Raw genomic sequence first — 19,090 nt, 5'->3', positions numbered from 1 at the left:
TAAAATGAAGCTTTCAGACTAGTTGATCTCTGAGGTCTTATGAATTTCTAAATCCTAAAATGAGAATTAAAAAACATTTTTTCTCCAGTGGTACAGATGCTGACTATACCCCAGCCCATTCTGGTCCCATGAAGCAATGGAATCATGTAAGCTAATTTTCGAGATCAGGAACTCTTAACCTTTTACGTGTGATGGACCCTTCTGGCAATCAGATGAAACCTACAGATCCTGTCAAAGAATACTGTTTTGAATTATTTTGGATGCATAAAATAAAATAGATATATTTTTTAAATGATGTATTTTTTCCTACCTGATTTATGAACTTCTTGAAACCTTAGGATTTTGTGTCTTCCAGGTTAAAAACTCTTGATTTAGATGACCTTTGGTTAGGCTATCTTCCAAGCACATCTTAGTAGAGGTCATTGTCTAAAACACTCCTCTTTTTGTGGTATATTTGAGTAGGACAGGGCTCAGAATAGCTGGTCCCACTATAGTATAACTAAGACAAAATCACTGGGGCTTTGCCCAAGCACAGAAAATTGGACAGGGAGGGGAGATATCAATAACACCATCCTAAGTTTTGCTTCCTCCTCTGCCTATCTGGTCCCCAGTGTGAGCCTCTTATTGGAATGATTTTCCTCTTAATCAACTTAGAAACAAATCTCATATTGTCCTTTGATATGCCCCTTCCTGTACCCTAAATGACCCCAGACCCTCCCTTACTCTATTGCTACTTGCCCCAGGTGTAAAAACTCCTGCTTATACTGCTGGCTCTGAATCAGCCTACAAATTTATATTAATTATCCCTTGAATTTTTATAGCACACTAAATATTTCAAAGAGCTTTTCCATACATTATCCTTTTTATTCCTTACCAAAACCCCATGAGACAGATAGGGCAGGAATGTTCCCCATGATGAAGCATTGAAGGCTCACCTTTGGTCAAGCATCACCCTTTCAGTTACACCTGCTCACATTGATGAGGACAGCTTTATGAGCATTTCTTTTAATCTTTTCAGTGTATCTTTATGTGCGTATATAAAGCATTCCAATAAAATGTATGTCAGTTTGAATGTGGAGAAGACATTTATAAAATACATAAAAGTGAGATGATTTATGCTAGAACATGATAAGGTGAGAGATTTCGTGCTGGGAGGGACACAGTGGAAACAGAGCTTACCTTGGGGTCACAGGACCTGAGTTCAATTCTGGGTCTTGCTACTTACTACTTCAGTGACAAGACAGTTCTCCTCTTTGGGGCTCATGTTCCTCATATGTAAAATGAGAAGGTTAGACAAGATGCCCCCTGAGGTCCTTTCTAGGTCTAGATTGAAAATGCTGTGATCTTAGATGAAAGAACCTCAGAGGCAAGTTAGTCCAACTCGTATCTGATAAGGAATCACTACATTATCACACCTGGCAAATGGCTATACAACACCAACTAAAGATTTCCAAGAAGAGAAGACAGGCCATATCTCAGTACAGCTCATTCCATTTGTGGGGTGATGTAAATATTAAGAGAGGAAAAGGAAGAAGTGTTTTTAAGTTCCTACCATGCATCAGGCTTTGTCCTGAGAATTTTACAAACATAGCTCATTTCATCCTCATATTAAATCTGTAAGGTAGATACATATGGGATCATGTTGTGAAGGGTTTTCATAGCAAAAGTCATTGGAAAAAAAGTTTGTGACACAGGGCCAAACATAGCCCTTTGGGGTATGCCATTGGAAACTTCCTTCTCCAGTATTACGGGATCATTAACAGCTACTCTGTAACTAGACATTCATTTAGTTTTGAATTTATCTGATTGTATTGTCTTATCTCTCTCTATCTTCTTTATAAAAGTATTATGAGGTACTTTATCAAAAGCTTTGGTAAAATAAAACTAAAGAGACCATAAGAAATAATATGATATAGTGGATAATGTGTTGTGTGCAGGGGTGTCCAAGAGCAAAGCTCAAATGGCTTGGGGGAGCCAAGTGTTAAATTTTCAGGGTGCAAATTTACTCAGGGCTTGAGTTGTCATTTTGTTGATTGTCTCTAGATTTAAGAAAATTTTGGAAAATGTAAATAATTAAGATTAAATTTAAAAGTGTGTTGTCTATATATATTTTCCCCTGCAGAACCAGTAGTTAAATATTTTTAGCATACTGGAATGTAGAAGCAGAATGACCTGGCCTAGAATTGTGCCTTTCTTAAATTCTAATTGTTTGACAAAGGAAAAATTGCTCAGAATCTGATTTCCTTTTTGTAATCTCATTCGAACCTCTTGGAACCCCATTCTCCTCATCTATAAAACATGCATAATAATAGCCATAATTCTACCCCACTGCATTACAGGTTTAGTATGGTAGACAGCATGCTGTATTTGGCACCAAAGGCTACAGATTTTTCCTTAGCATCAGAAAAATCTGGATTCAAGTCTCCTTGAACACATACTGGCTGTGTGACCTTGGACAAGGTGCTCAGCACATGGAGTATCTAAGGCAAGTTTAAGATAATAAGTTGAAAAATAGTTAAAGATCTCCACTGGTAGAGGAAATTCCATTAATATGATTTCCCTAATCAGTTAAAATCACAGGTTTTTATTGCACCAAAAAAAAAAAGTCTACCTTGCAGAACTGTTGTGAGTCTATATTTAGGTAATGTATACACTGTTCTTTGCATACTCCAAAATATGACATAAATAGATGGCAGATCTTACTATCATATGTCACATATTACTTTATGGCTTTTTGAGTTGCTATAGTCAAAACAACAAATCATCACCTGAGGGCCAACTTTTGATAATAAGGCTCAATATCTAACCATGTTGGGCTTTGAACAAAAGCTATATAAGCATAGTCAGGAAATGTCAGAGATTGCTTTCTGACGGCATAGCCTTTGGAAAATTTAGAGTAACAAAACTAGCAAGATGCGTTCAAGAAATTATTCTTTTAATCCTAACAAAATGAGGAAACTGAGTTTCTGAGAGGTTAAGTGATTGACACACACACAACTATTAAGAGACTGAGACCTGGATTCTGACTCAGGTCTCCAGCTTCCAAGCCTGGCACTCTCTGTTGAATCAGGTTACTTTGACCTGTTACTTTACATCCTGACCACTTCTACTTGGGAATTTAAAAAATAATGTTTCTCTAAAAGTAGGATCTTATGTCATTTAAGTAGAGACTATTTGGGTTCCCCTGGGGCAAGGGGAAGGGGGAGTTTATTTAAACTGATGAGAGTTTGCCAGTGCTGCATTGACAAGTCTTCTCCAGGACATGGCTGTTTTCTTGGAGTTCTGAGGTCATGGGGGTAGTGCTTGTTTGTTTTCAGAAACAGTCCCTCAACCAAAGTGTGGGAGGAAGATACCATGGGAGTATTCAGGGAGACTTCATCTTACAACTGATATTTGCACAGAAATGACTTTGAGATTCACATAGCGTGGGCTCAATGTGTTATGGTTTAGTTTATTTGTATATGAAAATAACTATAGCAATCTAAGATCTGAATACCTTAATAATAAAATTTGCCTTGTAATAACATTTATAAAGCATGACAACTCTTAATTCTGACACCATTACTCTAATACCAGGGTTCAGTGAAATATATCAGATTCAAGAATGAGGGAGGATTTCTGGTAGGTAGGAATTTAGAGCTATCCAATGTGATGAGATGAATGTAGCCACCCAGAGAGCTTCACCAAGGGAATGAAAATCATCTCTGAGAGTCATAGATTGGCTTTTCTCTACTATTCCCACCTTAAAGGGTTTTAAGACATTACTGTCAGAGTGAGCAAGGTGGATGCTGCAAGGCCAGGTTGTTTTTGATCCATAGGATTGGGTGGGAGACTAGCAATTCCATATGATGATTAAACAATATGTTTTCATGTATGTTTTCTTACTTAGGCTCCATAACAGGAAAGGCATTATCTTCATTTTCAAGATACGGACATATTTCAGAGAATCTATGATTTCCTCAAGGTCATTCAATTATTAACAACAGATTGGCCACTAAACATGGAGGTGCCCCTGGTTTAGACTCCTTCCCATTATTTCACAGGAAATGTTCTGATTTTCTGGGCCTTTCCTCTTTCAAACAGGCTATGTCTGCTGTAGGTGTTCCTCCTGCTCATGACCCTCTCCCAATATCTGAAATCTTCCTTGATGGAAACTTCCAAAACATCAGTTAATTGGTTCTTAACGACCTGTGGCATCAGAGATGGGAACCCCAGAAATACCAAAGAAAATATATTACCCCTTGGTATAATACCTGTGCATCTTTCAAACAAAGGACTGACTCTGTTGAGTGGAACAACCCAGATATCCTGCATCAAAGAACTAGAAAAGTGACTGAGAATCTTGGCAGGACCTTGGTGAAAGGAGAGGATGGAACTGGTACTTCTCACTAGTGATATCAATAATCTCCCTCCTCCTGTCAAGAGTGAAGATCATCTTGTACATGAACAGGAACTTCTGTATACTAGCCTTCCCCCCCCCCCCAAAGACTCTCATATCTTTAACTTTCAGAATATCTTTGGTTCCCTATTTCTTTGACTTGGGCCCAAAACAGAATAGGAGAAGGGAGTGGGTTGGATTGCCTCTGGGAAAATGTATTCTTTTATTATTTTCAAGTTTCTCCCCAAAACAAAGACCCATATTTTTTCCCCACAACAATATTCTTCCAAAGATATTAAACATGCTGTGGTTGGAGAACTGGACTCTGAGTCAGGTAGACCTGGATCAAAGTCTTGTCTCTGCTACTGTCTGTGAGGGCCAGGAAAAGTCATCTAACCTTTCTTTTTGCTCCTCTTAGTCCAGATTGCCATTGTGCATTCACATTTTTTTCTATTCTGTAAAAGTCATAAATTATCATTTCTTTCTCAAATCATTCAGAAACATTCTGTTATAGTCCCATGATCTCTTAAGAATCCACAAGATTGGGGGTGGCTAGGTGGCACAGTGAATAGAACATCGACCCTGGAGTCAGGAGGACCTGAGTTCAAATTCAGCCTCAGACACTTAATACTTACTAACTGTGTGACCTTGGGCAAGTCACTTAACTCCAATTGTCCTTGCTTCCCCCTTACAACAAAGCAAAACAAACAAACAACAAAGAATCCACAAGATTATCTGCCTTATCAAGAGCTGCTTCCTTTTCCATTATCTTGCAATATGTATTCATAGGTTTCTGGATTCATTTAGATGATGCAGGGGTCTCTGACTTTCTTTCCTCCTGAGACTTGTGGTTGTTTCAGTCTTTTCCTCTTACATTCCCCTATTTCTTGCTTTTTAGATTCCTCTTTTGATGGCACATGGGTCTCAAAACTGTCTCAGTCTCCTCCTACCCTGGACAATTCAGGTTTCACCCCCAGGTCTTGTTCCCAATTGACTTCTGAGAGAAGAGAACTGGCTTCAACTGAATGCCAGTCCCCTTTGCTTCAGGCCTAGTGCATTTATATGCATGCTGGCATCAGGCCCAGTTCCATCTCTTCCTTAGCTCTCTAGCTGAAGTGTCTTATAGCACACGGCAATGCCATGATAAAGTTCCAGCCAGAACAAGCTTCTGCCATTTGGTTTTCAGTGGAACAAGGGGGTGTAGGGGAGGAAATTAGGAGGCAGAGTTGAAGTCACATTCAAGCTGATGGGTCAGCTTGTACTTTCCTGCCAGTACATCATAGCTGCTTGGGAGGAAGGAAGGGGAGGAGTGAGCACGTTAAGGATTAGCCTTCTCTGTTGTTAATTTATTATAGTCTAACTTGTTAAGTTTCTTCAGTCTTAGGCCACGGAGACAGACAAAATTGCTTTACCTCTTGTGCATATTTCTTATTTTGGAGGCTTTTGAGAGTTGGTGAAGATTGGAGAAAGTGACGCTTTTCAATGCCCCTAACAACTCACTGTAAATTGTAAAGCAGATGCCAATCTCCATTGACAGAGGACGTTTTCTCATCAGGAATTATGTTTCTACTATCCCACCATCTCTCTTACACATCCCTGCTCTCTACTCACACAGCCATTCTATTATAGACCCTGATTGCCTCTCAACAGGGCTATTGCGTGCTTCTTCCAATTTCTCTCTGCCTTGAATCTTTCTCCACTTTGGACTATCCTCCGCTCATTTTCCATGATTTTCCTAAATGCCGATCCTGAGCACATTGCTTCATATCCTGATGGTTCCCTGTAATAGAGACAAGAACTCTACTGTTGGCATATAAACATTTTCATAGTGCATATCTTTCCTTTTTTCTAATCGTCGTACATATTCTTCTCTTCCACTCATTTCTAGTCCATTATACTGGTCCATTTGCTATTACTCACATGTAACAATCTCACTTCTCTGTACTTTTACCCTATCACCCATGCCTTTTTACTTCCACCCGTTAGAATTTCTCACTTTCTTCAAAACTCAACTCAAAGCTCACCTTCTGCATGAGGCCCTTTTTCATGGTCTTCTCAGCTATGAATGCTTTCCCTAGAAGCAACCTAATTATTGACATATTGTCTCCTCCCTTATCATATGAGCTTTGTAAGGACAGAGACTGTCTTTGTCTTTCTTTGTCTCCTCTATATTTACCAGAATGCCTAGAACACAGGTAGTGCTGGACAAATGTTTTTTGACTGAAAATCACAAATCTGTTCCAAAAAAATATATAAATTCTTCTGATATTCTAAGACTGCAAACCAAGTAATACCATGTTATGTGAAGATCTGAATTTGATGGCCACCCAAAAAGTTATAGAAAGATTCATGGTAGATTTCAGGAGCCTGCCCTTTTACAAATTAAGAATTACACAAGACAAATTATGTGAAGAATACCAAAAAAAAAAAAAAAGATATGTCCTGAGAAAAGGGGGTGAGGCAGAGTGGTTTTTGAAGAGAATGAGGTCCAGTACTTAGCATAGTTTCTGGAGTAATTAATGCTTAATAAATGCTTTCTTCGATCATTCATTCATAACCAATGGACAACCCACATTCATCACTGGTATCTATACAATGTTAAAAGAACCTGAGGAAGGCCCCCAGAAGGCTGCCTCACAACCCTTCCTACCAGGTAAATTAATGTGATAGCCAGAACAAAAATCTCCTTGCTGATTCATTCCTCTGTGGATTATCTCTATGTCTCAAGGTAAAAATACTAATATTTGGCATTTATTTAGTGGCTTAATGTTTGCCAAGTACTTTACATATTTTATCTTTTTGGATCCTCCCAACAACCCTATAAGGCAGGTGCAGTTATTATCTCCCTTTTATAGATAAGGAAACTGAGGCTGAGAGATGTTAAAGTAATTTCCATAAGGTCACAGAGCTAGGAGTGTTTGAATCAGAATGTGAATTCAGATTTTCTTTTCCCCCAGTCCAAAATTGTATCCGTAATGGGACTTACCAATTTTTAGTTTTCAAAGAATGCAGTCACACTTTCCCCACTTAATTTCTATAGCCTAAAAGGTATACCATTCTACAGCATTTAAAGGACTTTTTTTTTTTAACACTGAAAAACAACTTTTTTACTTTGTAAAGGCCTCCAAGAGGTTTAAATTATGAGGGGATTTGAGCATGCTTCAACTATGCCTATAAACAGCATAATCTGGATTCTGGTCAAAATGTGCTGGACGACACTTTATTTTCCCTTCTGTTTAAGTTAAGGGAAGAACTCATAAGCAGATGTTTGACATCGGTGTGCTAAATAAAGTGCTAATGAGAGGGGGCTGCTCCAGCCTGCTTTGGAGCCTCCTACCTTCTAGCCTGGACCCACCTGAAATCGTGAAGGGTGGAGGACTTTGGAATGCACCCAAACCCTCCGGACTGGGGCTGAGCCTGGAGTGAAATCTCGTTTCTAGCAGTCTCATGGGCTCCCTCAGCAATCTTGGCCCCCAATGCTAACTGGGTAATATCTAAAATTATGAAGTCTCTTTAAAGAGAGACAGACAAGAAGGAAATAAAGAAGGAGAAAGAGGAAAAGAAAAAGGAGAAGAGAAAAGGAGAAGCAGAAGAGGAGAAGGAGGAGAGAGAGAGAAGAGGAAGAGAAGGAGGAAGATGGGAGGGGGAAGAGGAAAAGGAGAACAAAGAACAATCAGAAGATGATCATGATTATACATAGACCAATTTACAAATACTTCTGACGGCTTGATTCACTAAGTCTTTTCCTCTACTTTGCTAGACAGCTGTAACGAAAGTGTATGCTTATCAATGTAGGAATGACTGAACACATTGTGGTATATGAGCATAAACATGGTTCAGTGGAAAGATGCTGAACTTGAAGTCCAAGGACCTGAGTTTGAATGCTGCATCTGCCACTTAGTATTTGTGTGATTTAGGCAAGTCACTTACCCTTCCTGAGTCAAGTTTCAAATACGTATATAAACGTATGGAGGAAGAAGAGCACTTAAGCAGCTCAGGAGTAAGAGGAATCAGGAAAGATTTCATGGGGAAAGTAGCATTTGAGCAAAACTAGAGAGGCTAAAGGCAGAGATAAAAAGGAAGGGCACTCCAGGAGTGATCAGAGTGAATGAAAAAAGAGTAAATGTCTACAAAATGAGACAAGGGGTGTAGATTCCCTCTAAGCTTCCCTCTAGCTGCACATTTGTGCCCCTGTTATATTGAATGGGCCCAGAATTTGATTAATATAGGAAACTATTGGGTGAGGCAACTTGTACAACTAATGCACATCAGTATTTCCCTTCAACTTGGAGTCTTAAAGAATTTCCTGGGTTCATTGAGAAGTTTATATAAGCAGGGTCTCATATCCAATTTGTGTCAAACGCGGGACTTGCACTAAGGCCTTCCATTCTTCTAGGTTAGCTCTCCATCCGTTAACCCACATTGTATCTCTGAGCCAATGATCTCCATATGCAACACCAACATGCTTTCTTTGCTTTGGGCTCCATATGTTTCATTCCAAAGTCCTACAGAGCACAAAACTATGCTGAGGTTATATCATTTGGATGCATTTGACTTTTGAATAATGATAAAAGCATGATATAATCTCTAATCTCCTTAATCAAAGGTTACTTTTATTTGTAAATTTTAAGGGGAGCTAAATGTTTTATGTGATACATTCCTTAGAGTTCTCATTTGGCATACCTGAGTCTTTATTGTGTCCTGGGATGGAACATAAATCAAAGGATTTCCCACAGACAAATGAAAGAAAAGGAGTAAAGTAATATAGTTCCTGGAATTTAACACTCTCTGGTCAGAAGGTCACATATGCTAAGTTGCTTGTTTATCTAACTCTTAAAGTTCAGATCTGTGGGAAACAGAACTGCAGAACTGGATCCACTGACTTACTTTATCAATAAAGCATGTCCTGTTAAATTGATGGGGTTGGGGTGGGGGGGGGTAAAATTAACAAATGCTGGAGCTGCAGGTAAGTAGAATCATCTCAGAAGAAGCAATTGTGAATAGCCTGACTCCATTAAATGGGGGGAGAGGGTGTTACTCAATTCATTTTCCATTCTAGTCTTTATTAAAAACTGCTTTGATTCATTTGATTCAATTCAGCAAGCATATGTTATGAGCCCATTATGTGTCAGGTATTGTTCTTGGTGCTGGAAAGAAACCTGGAATACTGGTGTGATGGAAAGAAGGCTGGATTGGAAAACAGAGGACCAGGGTTCAAATCCCACCTCTGACATTTATTTATTCCTTTTGTAAGCTTAGTCAAGTCACTTAATTTTGGGGAAGGAAACCCTTTCTTGCTTTGTAAAATGAATAAGTTGGACTAAATTGTCAAATCTAAAGGGTGTTCACAGTCCTCATCTTTAATTTCACTGCAGTCTTTGACACTGTTGGTCACCCAGTATTCTTTGATGCTTTCTTCCCTTTAGGTTTTCAAGACAGTAGTCTTTCCTACCCATCAGACCATTCCTTCTCTGTCTCCTTTTCTGGATCTTGTTCCAGTTCCTACAATATAACCATAGGTGTCTCCCAGGGTTCTGTCCTGAGCCCTCTTCTCTTCTCTTCTCCCTCTATACTGCTCCACATGGTGAAATCATCAGGTCCCATGGATTCAAATGCTATCTGTATACTGATGATTCTCAAATCTACCTATACTTCCCTAACCTTTCTACTGATCACCAGTCTCACATTTCCATTGCCATTCAGACATCTCCAACTTCATGTCCAATGTATATCTTACATTCAACATGTCCAGAACTGAACTAATTCCCTTTTCCTCTAAACCCTCCCTATCTCCTAACTTCTTATTCTTGTAGAAAGTAATGTCACCCTCCTAGTCCCACAGTCTAACCACCTAGATTCTTTATAATCTCTCCTATCCAATATCCAATCTGTTACCAAGGCTTATTGCTTTCACTTTTGCAACATCTCTCAAATAGCTCCTTTTCTCTCCTTTGATGCTGCTACAACCTTGGTACAAACCCTCATCCCCTCATGCCTGGACTATCATAATAGATTGCTGGTTGGTCTGCCTGCCTCAAGTCTCTTCCCCACTTCAATCCATCCTCTATTCAGCTGTGCTAAAACATAAATCCAATCTTTTCACCTCCTACTCAATAAATTCTAATGGCTCCCTATTGACTCTAGGATCAAATATAAAATCCTATGTCTGGCATTCAAAGCCCTTCATAACCTAACCCTGCTATACTCCCAGGCTTCTTATATCATACTCTCAACACACTCTTCAATACAGCAATACCAGCCTCCATAAACTGACTTCCATAAACAAGACACTCTGTAACTCCACTCCAGGCATTTTCTTGGGCTGTCTCCCATACCTGGGATGCTCTCCCTCCTCCACTCTGACTCCTAACCTCTCTGACTCCTTTAAGTCCCAATAAAAATATTTCCTTCTATAGGAAGCCTTCCCAATCCCTCTTAATTCTATTGCCTTCCCTCTTTTTCCCCCCTATTTATGCAGCCAAGATCTTGTCTGTACATATTGCTTTGTGTATTGGCTCCCCCATTTGATTGTGAGTTCCTTAAGAATGAAGGCAGCCTTTTGGCTCTTTTCATATCACTAGTGCTTAGTCTGGTTCCTGGCACAGAATACATGCTTAATAAATATTTCTTAATTGATTCACTAAATAACCCTTCTAGTTCAAAATCCACGATCCCTCAAAGAGCTTACTTTTCACAGAAATGCAGGAAAGTAGAGGGTAAAATGTACACAGATATGTAAAGGTAAAATATTTACAAAGGAAATACAAAGTTGACTGTCATCCGTTATTTTCAAAGAGAATCAAAATGACATCACTATGTTGGATTCAAGGTATAGCATGTTTGACTGTGGCTGATCAGACCAATAAGAACTTGGAAGACTCTACCACACAGTTTGGGCACAAATAGTCCACATGAACATTTGGAGAAGAGACGTCTCCAAATTTGCACATCTCACATTTCTTTTGAATATGAGAGCTATTGCAATTCTACTTTACTCATAGAGTACAGCACCTTCTTGATGATAGTACGCCATGCTGGGCAGTCCTATGCTTGCATCTCCCATTTCTCACAATCAGTTCCAAAGTTCTTCAGAGAGACCTTAAAAGTGTACTTGAATAACTTCTTCTGACCTCCACATGAGTATTTCCATTTTGTGAGTTCTCCATAAAAAAGTCTTTTAGGCAAATAGACTGTAAACTGCTTCAGAGGAACAACTGACATTATTTCATTGCCTTTTTTACCTAGCATAATGTCTAGAAAATACTTCAATATTCCAAATACATGTGATTTCAGTTGGATTCTCTAGACAGATTATAAGCCCTCTACAAATAAACACGTAGTCTTTGAGATTTTCAAGTCTTCATCACTTTGTACCCAACCTGTTTATGAGTATTTTCCCAAATTAAGCAGGCTGATTCTGGGACATCAGACATAAAGTCCACAAAATTTCCATATTTATCTTACTCTAACACAGATTACCCAGATGATTCGCCTACTCAAGAAGCACTGGATCCCTATTGCTTTTAGGATGAGACATGAACTCCTCTGCCTGATATTTTATACCCTTCTCAATATGACCTCAACCTATTTTTTTCCAGTCAGACTGCATCTTACATCCTCTTTGAACTTCATGCCCCAATGTCCCTCCAGCAATCAATCAGTAGCCTTTATGAAGGGTCTTGTAGGCATCAGGCACTAAGTTAGTCAAATGGCCTGATCTGTTATTCTTTGCACTGAAGATTTCCTTTCCCATTTCCATTTGTTCCCACAGACTCTCCATTATTTGTACAAAGGTCTCTATCTTAATCTCTACCTCTTGAAATATCTAGATCCCTAAAGTGACACCTTTCACAAACAGCCTTTCCTATATCTCCCATTTTTTAAGTCCCCTCTGCCAATAATTTTGCATTTACTTTGGTTACATTTACTTTTGGTTATATTATGTACTGTACTTCTCTTTGGAGATACCCCACCCCATGCCAATCCCCAGCAGAAAAAAGCAGGCAGTATTGTATTTCGGTCTTTGTATGTCTAACACCAAACAGTGCTTGGCACACAGTAAATAATTAACAAATGCTTGTGGAATCGATGTCAGTCTAAATGCATTGGCTTGATAACTATATGACCTAGTTCCTGGTACAGTTAGTTGTCTCAGTAAGGAAATCAGGAAGTTCTGAGATCAAATCCAGCCTTCACTGGGCAAGTCACTTAATTTATAGCTACTTCAGTTTCCTCACTTGTATAATGGGGATCATAAACAGCACTGACCTTTTAGAGTTGTAAAGGTGGAATGAGGAAATATTTGTAAGTTCTTAGCACAGTAGGCGGCACATAGTAGGCACTTAACAAACCCTTCCTTCTATCCTGTGCATGCTGCACCAATGGAGAAGATTTCTGTAGTGAGACACTGTGATTCTATACTAACACCCTTCCTTTCCTACCTTCCCCAACATCCCCAGCAGGATAGCTCCCAAAAGGAAACCTGGCAAGGAAGAGCCCAGTACCTGAATGGAAAATTAATTCTGCTGACCTTCTCTTCCCCAACAGGGACTTGGCAATGCAGCTTTTAAATCATTGCCCTCATTCCCCCTTTGCTGTTGGTCTCATAGGCTGATAACAGCCAAAAACACGGCCCGGAGAGAGTCTCCTCTCTCACAGAAGCCAAGCAGGAAAATGAGCCTTATGTGATTCTCTTCCCACCCCACAATTCCAGCACAGTGTTGAACTTTCTAAAACCTGGCTGGTCTCATGCAGGCACATGCCATGATGCCAGTTAAATGCAGAGCACTGGGCTTTCTTCCTTCTGCAGAATCTGTTAGGCAAGTTTCCCTCTATGTCACAAACCTTGGTTTAAATTTCAAAGCACAATATAAAAATGACCTTATACTACATTTGTAGATGTCACTCTGGAACTATCCCAATGTGGTTTCCATGGGAACTAATGTACATCAAAGAAGAAAAGGGAGACAGAAGCAATGAGGTCAAATCTGTAGTCCCTACCTCCTCTTTTGGTAGGGGTATCCAAATTAGTCCAGCGTTCAATCTCATTAAATTAGACATGTGCTTTATAATGTGAGAACAACTTTTCTTTTTACCCAGGAGTCTAATCATGATTAATATTATATACATTTTTACTCATTTTCTTTTTTGCCCAAAGACTCCATCCCTTTGATTTATCAACTGTACCTAATATCTTCAAAGACACACAAGCCTTGTTTTTGGAGAGGGTCAATTCTCCATTTCCTTAAGACTTCCTGATTTCATCAATGTGGTTTCTCTATCCAGTGATGTAATTCACAACCCTCCTCTGGTATTCAAGAGTTTTGATGGCCAAATATTTCATCACCCATTGATCAGCTTGCAAATGAGCCTCTCCCAATTTAGCTAGACATAGAGTCTATCGTGGGACCTATATTAAATGCCTTTTCAACTTTGCAGGCCCTGCTAGAACTTAGACCTCATGGACACAAACTTTCTGTTATGGGCTCCTTCTGCAGGGAGGCATGATAGGGTCAGATGGTTTGGATTTGAATCCTGTCTTTGTCATTTGCTACACATATGACCTATGGAAAGTAATGTCATCAAATCGTGCCTCTAATTCCTATTTATAAAATACAGTTAGACAGTTGGACAGATGGTCTTTAAACTCTAGCTTAAACCTCTAACCCCAAATCTAGTATCTTGTGATTCATGTTTTAATGAAACATTCTGGAAGGGAAAAGGCTCAATAATTCTGAAGTTCATAACCTGGATTCTGTGAACTTCTATTTTTATTTAATATTTTGATAACTATTTCAAAATAATTGGTTTCCTGCTATGTGGATAAAGCAGTCAACCTGGAGGCAGGAAAGCATGAGTTCAAATCTATCTTCAGACACTTGTATAGTTATATGATGCTTGGTGAGTTACTTAATTTCTAACTGCCTTAGTTTCCTCATCTTTAAAATAGGAATAATTTTCTCCATTTCACAGGGTTGTTACACAGATGTAGCAAGATAACATTTGACTTCAACCTCAGTGTCCTTTCCATTATACCACACAGAGTGAAAAGGCCCAGAAAAACAGACCCAAAGTTTAGTAAAGCACTTTGGAAGGGACTGTTACTAACATAAATGGTCTTTAATGTTCAGACCTATTCATGGTCTGTGAGAATGACAAAGGCAAAAGACCTGAATCCCAGACTAAATCAGTCACTGAAAAGAATGCTTGAAAGTGAATTAGAAGATCACAATCAAAGAGTCCACCAATAAAGAGCAAATGAAAAGGAGAGAGTAAATAAAGAATTAGAAGAGAGATTTTCTTTTTTAAAGAAGTCAAATCAGAAAATAAGTGTGTCTAGGGATAAAGTATAAAGAATAGTTTAGGGGAGGGGAAAGGCCTTTTAACCTTTGTAAAGCTCTGAAAACATTAGCATGGCTTTTAAGACTGTCATCGCTCCCACTAGTGGCTGGAAATCATTGAGGTTTACTTTTTTTCTGTTCTTATGATCCACAGACCATTTATTAATGTTTTGCTTTCTGTCATTTTAAAGTAAAAATGTTTTTCAGTGTCCTTAAAATACTTCCTGAACAGCTATATATATGCACAACTTGGACTGATTCAGGCTTTTCAATTAGTATCATGTTCTGCTTATGGATTCTTTGCCATGAATTCCAGAATCGGAATCATAGAATTTGAGAGTTGGAAGGGACGTTGGTGGTCATCTAGAACAAATCGTACAAGAAACAAATCTTTATCATACTGTACCCAAGTATGAGCCAGCCAATGGCTCAGTGGATAGGGTGTCAGGTCCACTGGACCTGAAGTCAGGAAGATCTGAGCTCATATCTAGCCTGAGACACTTCCTAGCTGGGTCACCCTGGGCAAGTTATTTAACCTCTGATTGTCTGACAATGGATCCAGTGGATCTATTGATGAAATAATGGCAAAACTCCTCAGTATCTTTGCTAAGCACCCCAAATAGGGTTGTGAAGTGTGAGATATGACTGAACAACAACCCCTAAAAGTGGTTAGCCTGCCTCAGTTTACAGAGGAGCAAGAACCCACCCCATCTGGAGGCAACACACCTTAGTTTCAGACAGCTTTAAGCATGAGGAGATTCTTCCTTCAAATAAAGCTTAAAACTTCTTTGTAACATCTCCCCATCACTCCTGGTTATACCATCTGAGGCCAAACAGAATAAGCCTCATCCCTCTTCCATAGAGCAGCCTTTCACACACTTGAAGACAGCTACCATGTCATTCCTAAATCTTCTCTTCTTCAGACAAGTGAAGTCAACAAGTATTTATTAAGTATCTGCTATGTGCCCAATACTGTGTTAAGCATGAAATTCTAGTCCCTGCTCTCAAGCAGCTCACAGTCTAATGAGGAGGAAAACACACAAAAAACTATGTACAAGCAAGATATAGATAAGGATGAACTGGAAATAATGTCAGAGGGAAGGTCCTAGCACCAGGATATTTTTCTTGTAAAAGAAGTGATTTTAGCTGAGACTTGAAAGAAACCATAAATGGAGATGAGGAGGGAGTAATACCCAAGGAATGGCTCTGGGAGGAAAGGGGAGACATAGCAAGTCAAAATGCTTGGATTCAAGAGATGGAGTGTTTTGTTTGAGAAAAAAAAATTCCAGTCTCAATGGATCAAAGAGTACATGAGGGTGGATGAAATGTATAAGAAAGCTAGAAAGGTAGGAAAGGGCCAGGAAATGAAGAGCTTTGAATGCCAAACAGAAGATTCTGTATTTGATCTTTGAGGTAATAGGGAGCCACTAATAAGGGAAGTAACATGATCTGACTTACACTTTAGAAAGACACATTTGACAAATGTGATAGCTGAGTGGAGAATGAGGCAGGGAAACCAGTTATCAAGCTGTTGCAGTAGTCCAGGCACAAAGAAATGAGGGCCTGAACAAAGGGTGGTGGCAGTGTAGGAGGAGATAGGGGATCTTTTACAAAAACATGTTGTGAAGGTAGAATCCAGAGCATCTGACAACATACTGGATATGGGTGGGGAGGGGAGTGAGAGAGCAGGGGAAGGCAGGTAATGAAAAAGAATAAAGAATCTAGGATGAAACTTAGGTTTCAAGTTTGGGTGACTGGAAGAATGATAGTGGCCTCCACGTAAATAGCAAAGTTAGGAAAAGGGAAGGGTTTGGGAAGAAAGATACTGAGCTCAGTTCTGGACATATTAAGGTTAAGGTATTCTTGGGATACTTAGTTTGAGATGTCCAATGGGTTGGAGGTTCAAGTCTGGAGGTTAGGAGAGAGATTAGGACTAGATAAATAAATCATCAGATGAAACATTCCCAGTTCCTTCAATTGATTGTTATTTGTCTTAGACTCCATCCAGATCTTTCACTATATCAACCATCCTCTTCTACCTGATAAATTAATGTTATTTTTAAGCTTTGGTGCCCATGATTAAGTGCGATAGCAGAGATGAGGGTTGACTAAGGCAGAGCACAGTGGGAAGCTATTTGGTCCCTTTCTTGTTAAACACTGCATTTCAAATACACAATAGAACGGATTTACAGGAGAAGGTTGAGAAAACTAAGACAATATGAAAATTGCCTTTGTGTTTCGCTGATCCTCAGTGGAAAGTCTCTGTTTTAATCAGGATGTTTTGAAAGCAGCAACTGTATCATTTTTATCTTCATATTACTAGCATCTACCACAGTGCTTGACATATATTAGGAGATTAATAAATACTTTTCAGAGTCTTATTTATACATATACATATATGTGTTACATTAGTAAATTAATAAATCTTATATATGTCCATACGAATATATACAGGTTTGTATATTTAATATATAACATGACATGACATAAAATATATATGTTAAAGAATATATCATACAGAGCAGGGGTGGAGAACCTGCAGCCTTGAGGCTACATGTGGCCTTTTAGGTCCTTGGGTGCAGTCTTTTGACTGAGTACAAGTTTTACAGAACAAATTCTTTTATTAAGGGGATTTTAATTAAAGAGTCACATTTGAAGACCTAGAGGGTCACATGTGGCCTCTAGGCCGCAAGTTCCCCACCCATGATATAAAATAGAGAATGTATAATATTTAACCTAATATACAATTTGATATTTTATATAATGTGCTAATAATTGTATCAGTAATTCATAAACACTTGAATAAGTGAGCAATGGCAGATGGATTCTAAGGTCACTAGTGTTTTCATGAGTAGGTGAATGAAATGTAAGGAAAATATCAACAGGTAAAGTTTCTGAGGCACTGAGGAGTTGAGCAAACTTTCCTGAGTTAACTTAGGTTATCACTTTTTACAACATATTCCTTTGGAGAAGATTCAGACATTCCCAAGTACACAAAGAAGCTTAAGCTATGTAAACAGAGATGCTTTTTATGGGGCATCACAGACAATTAAGACCATAACACCCAATCTCTTAGAAGGAACGTTAGTTTCCTGATCATTTGAACCTCCATTTCTCGGTGTATTTCCATTCCATAAGTCTCTGTGCTTAATAACTTCAAACTGATAGGCTGGGAAAATTCAGTGTTCAATCGCCCTCAAAATTTCTAATTTCTTACCTGTGGTGAAGTGACCTTGCAGCTATACAACGGATTTGACTTTAAAACACATGGTGTAGAAAAAAAAAAGTATTGGCTCTAACTCTTCAACAGAATTGGAATGTGCTCTGTGATGTGTTTTGTTTGTGACCTGTTTTGTTTAGCTTGTTTATCTTCATTTCAGCAATTAGCTCTATGGAGAGAACCTCTGATTTCATCAGCATAGAGCTCCCAATGTGGGACCTTTCCAGCAACATGGTTCTTGATCGATTTGGGACTTAAATAGCTCATAGATGTGGAGCTGGAAGGAAACTTTAGGGGTCTTCATTTCCTTTTGCAGATGAAGAAACTGAAGCATAGGGAGGAGAAGTGACGTGGATCTCTGATGTTCATAGGCAGTCAGTGGCAAAACTAGGTCTAGGCAGGTCATCTGAATCCAAATTAATTGCCCTTCCCACTGCACTTCCTCATAATTACACAGCTTCTGTCAGAGGCTGGTACTCCTGACTTGAAAATTATGGATACTGCTTTCATCCATGTTAAGGCTCCATAGAAAAGATCAAAGTGTGTTTGATGAAATGGCAACTTCATGAAACTAGATCATCTCAAAGAATGTCAAAGATCATTAAAGGAAAGGAACCTCATTGGCAGATGCCATTGCTACAAACACATTTTCTTTACCAACCTGCAACATAAGCCAAAACACCGACGTGGGAATGGGGAAGACCTCATGTCAAATCCTGCCTCAGATTCTTAGGTACTGTGTCACCTTGAGCGAGTCATTTAACTTCTCTTGATTTCAATTTCCTCATCCATGAAATGGAATAATAATTGTGCTCATCTTATGGGATTTTTGTGAAGATCATTTGAGATAGCATATGGGAAGCACTTTATAAACCTTAAGGTGTTATTAATTTCATCATCATTATTATTTAGTCTACTCCTTTCATTTTAATAATGAGAAAATTGATGCCCAGAGAAGTTGCCTAAGGTTACAATCTAATAAATAACAGATAGGATTTGATAAATTATCAGTATCAAAGAAGAGTTATCAGTAGTAGAAATTTGATGCTTTGGTAAAAATCCATTGCAAATTATACATGTAGTCTTCATGGGGGATGGAGAGAGAGGGGAAAGATATATATATATATATATATATATATATATATATATATA

This window comes from Petaurus breviceps, unplaced genomic scaffold, assembly GCF_028583685.1.
Source record: "Petaurus breviceps papuanus isolate PSGF00001 unplaced genomic scaffold, PetGlider_PUasm1.0 220, whole genome shotgun sequence".
Lineage (NCBI taxonomy): Eukaryota > Metazoa > Chordata > Mammalia > Diprotodontia > Petauridae > Petaurus > Petaurus breviceps.
The sequence above is the reverse complement of the archived record's forward strand: the minus strand, read 5'-3'. Positions refer to the sequence as shown.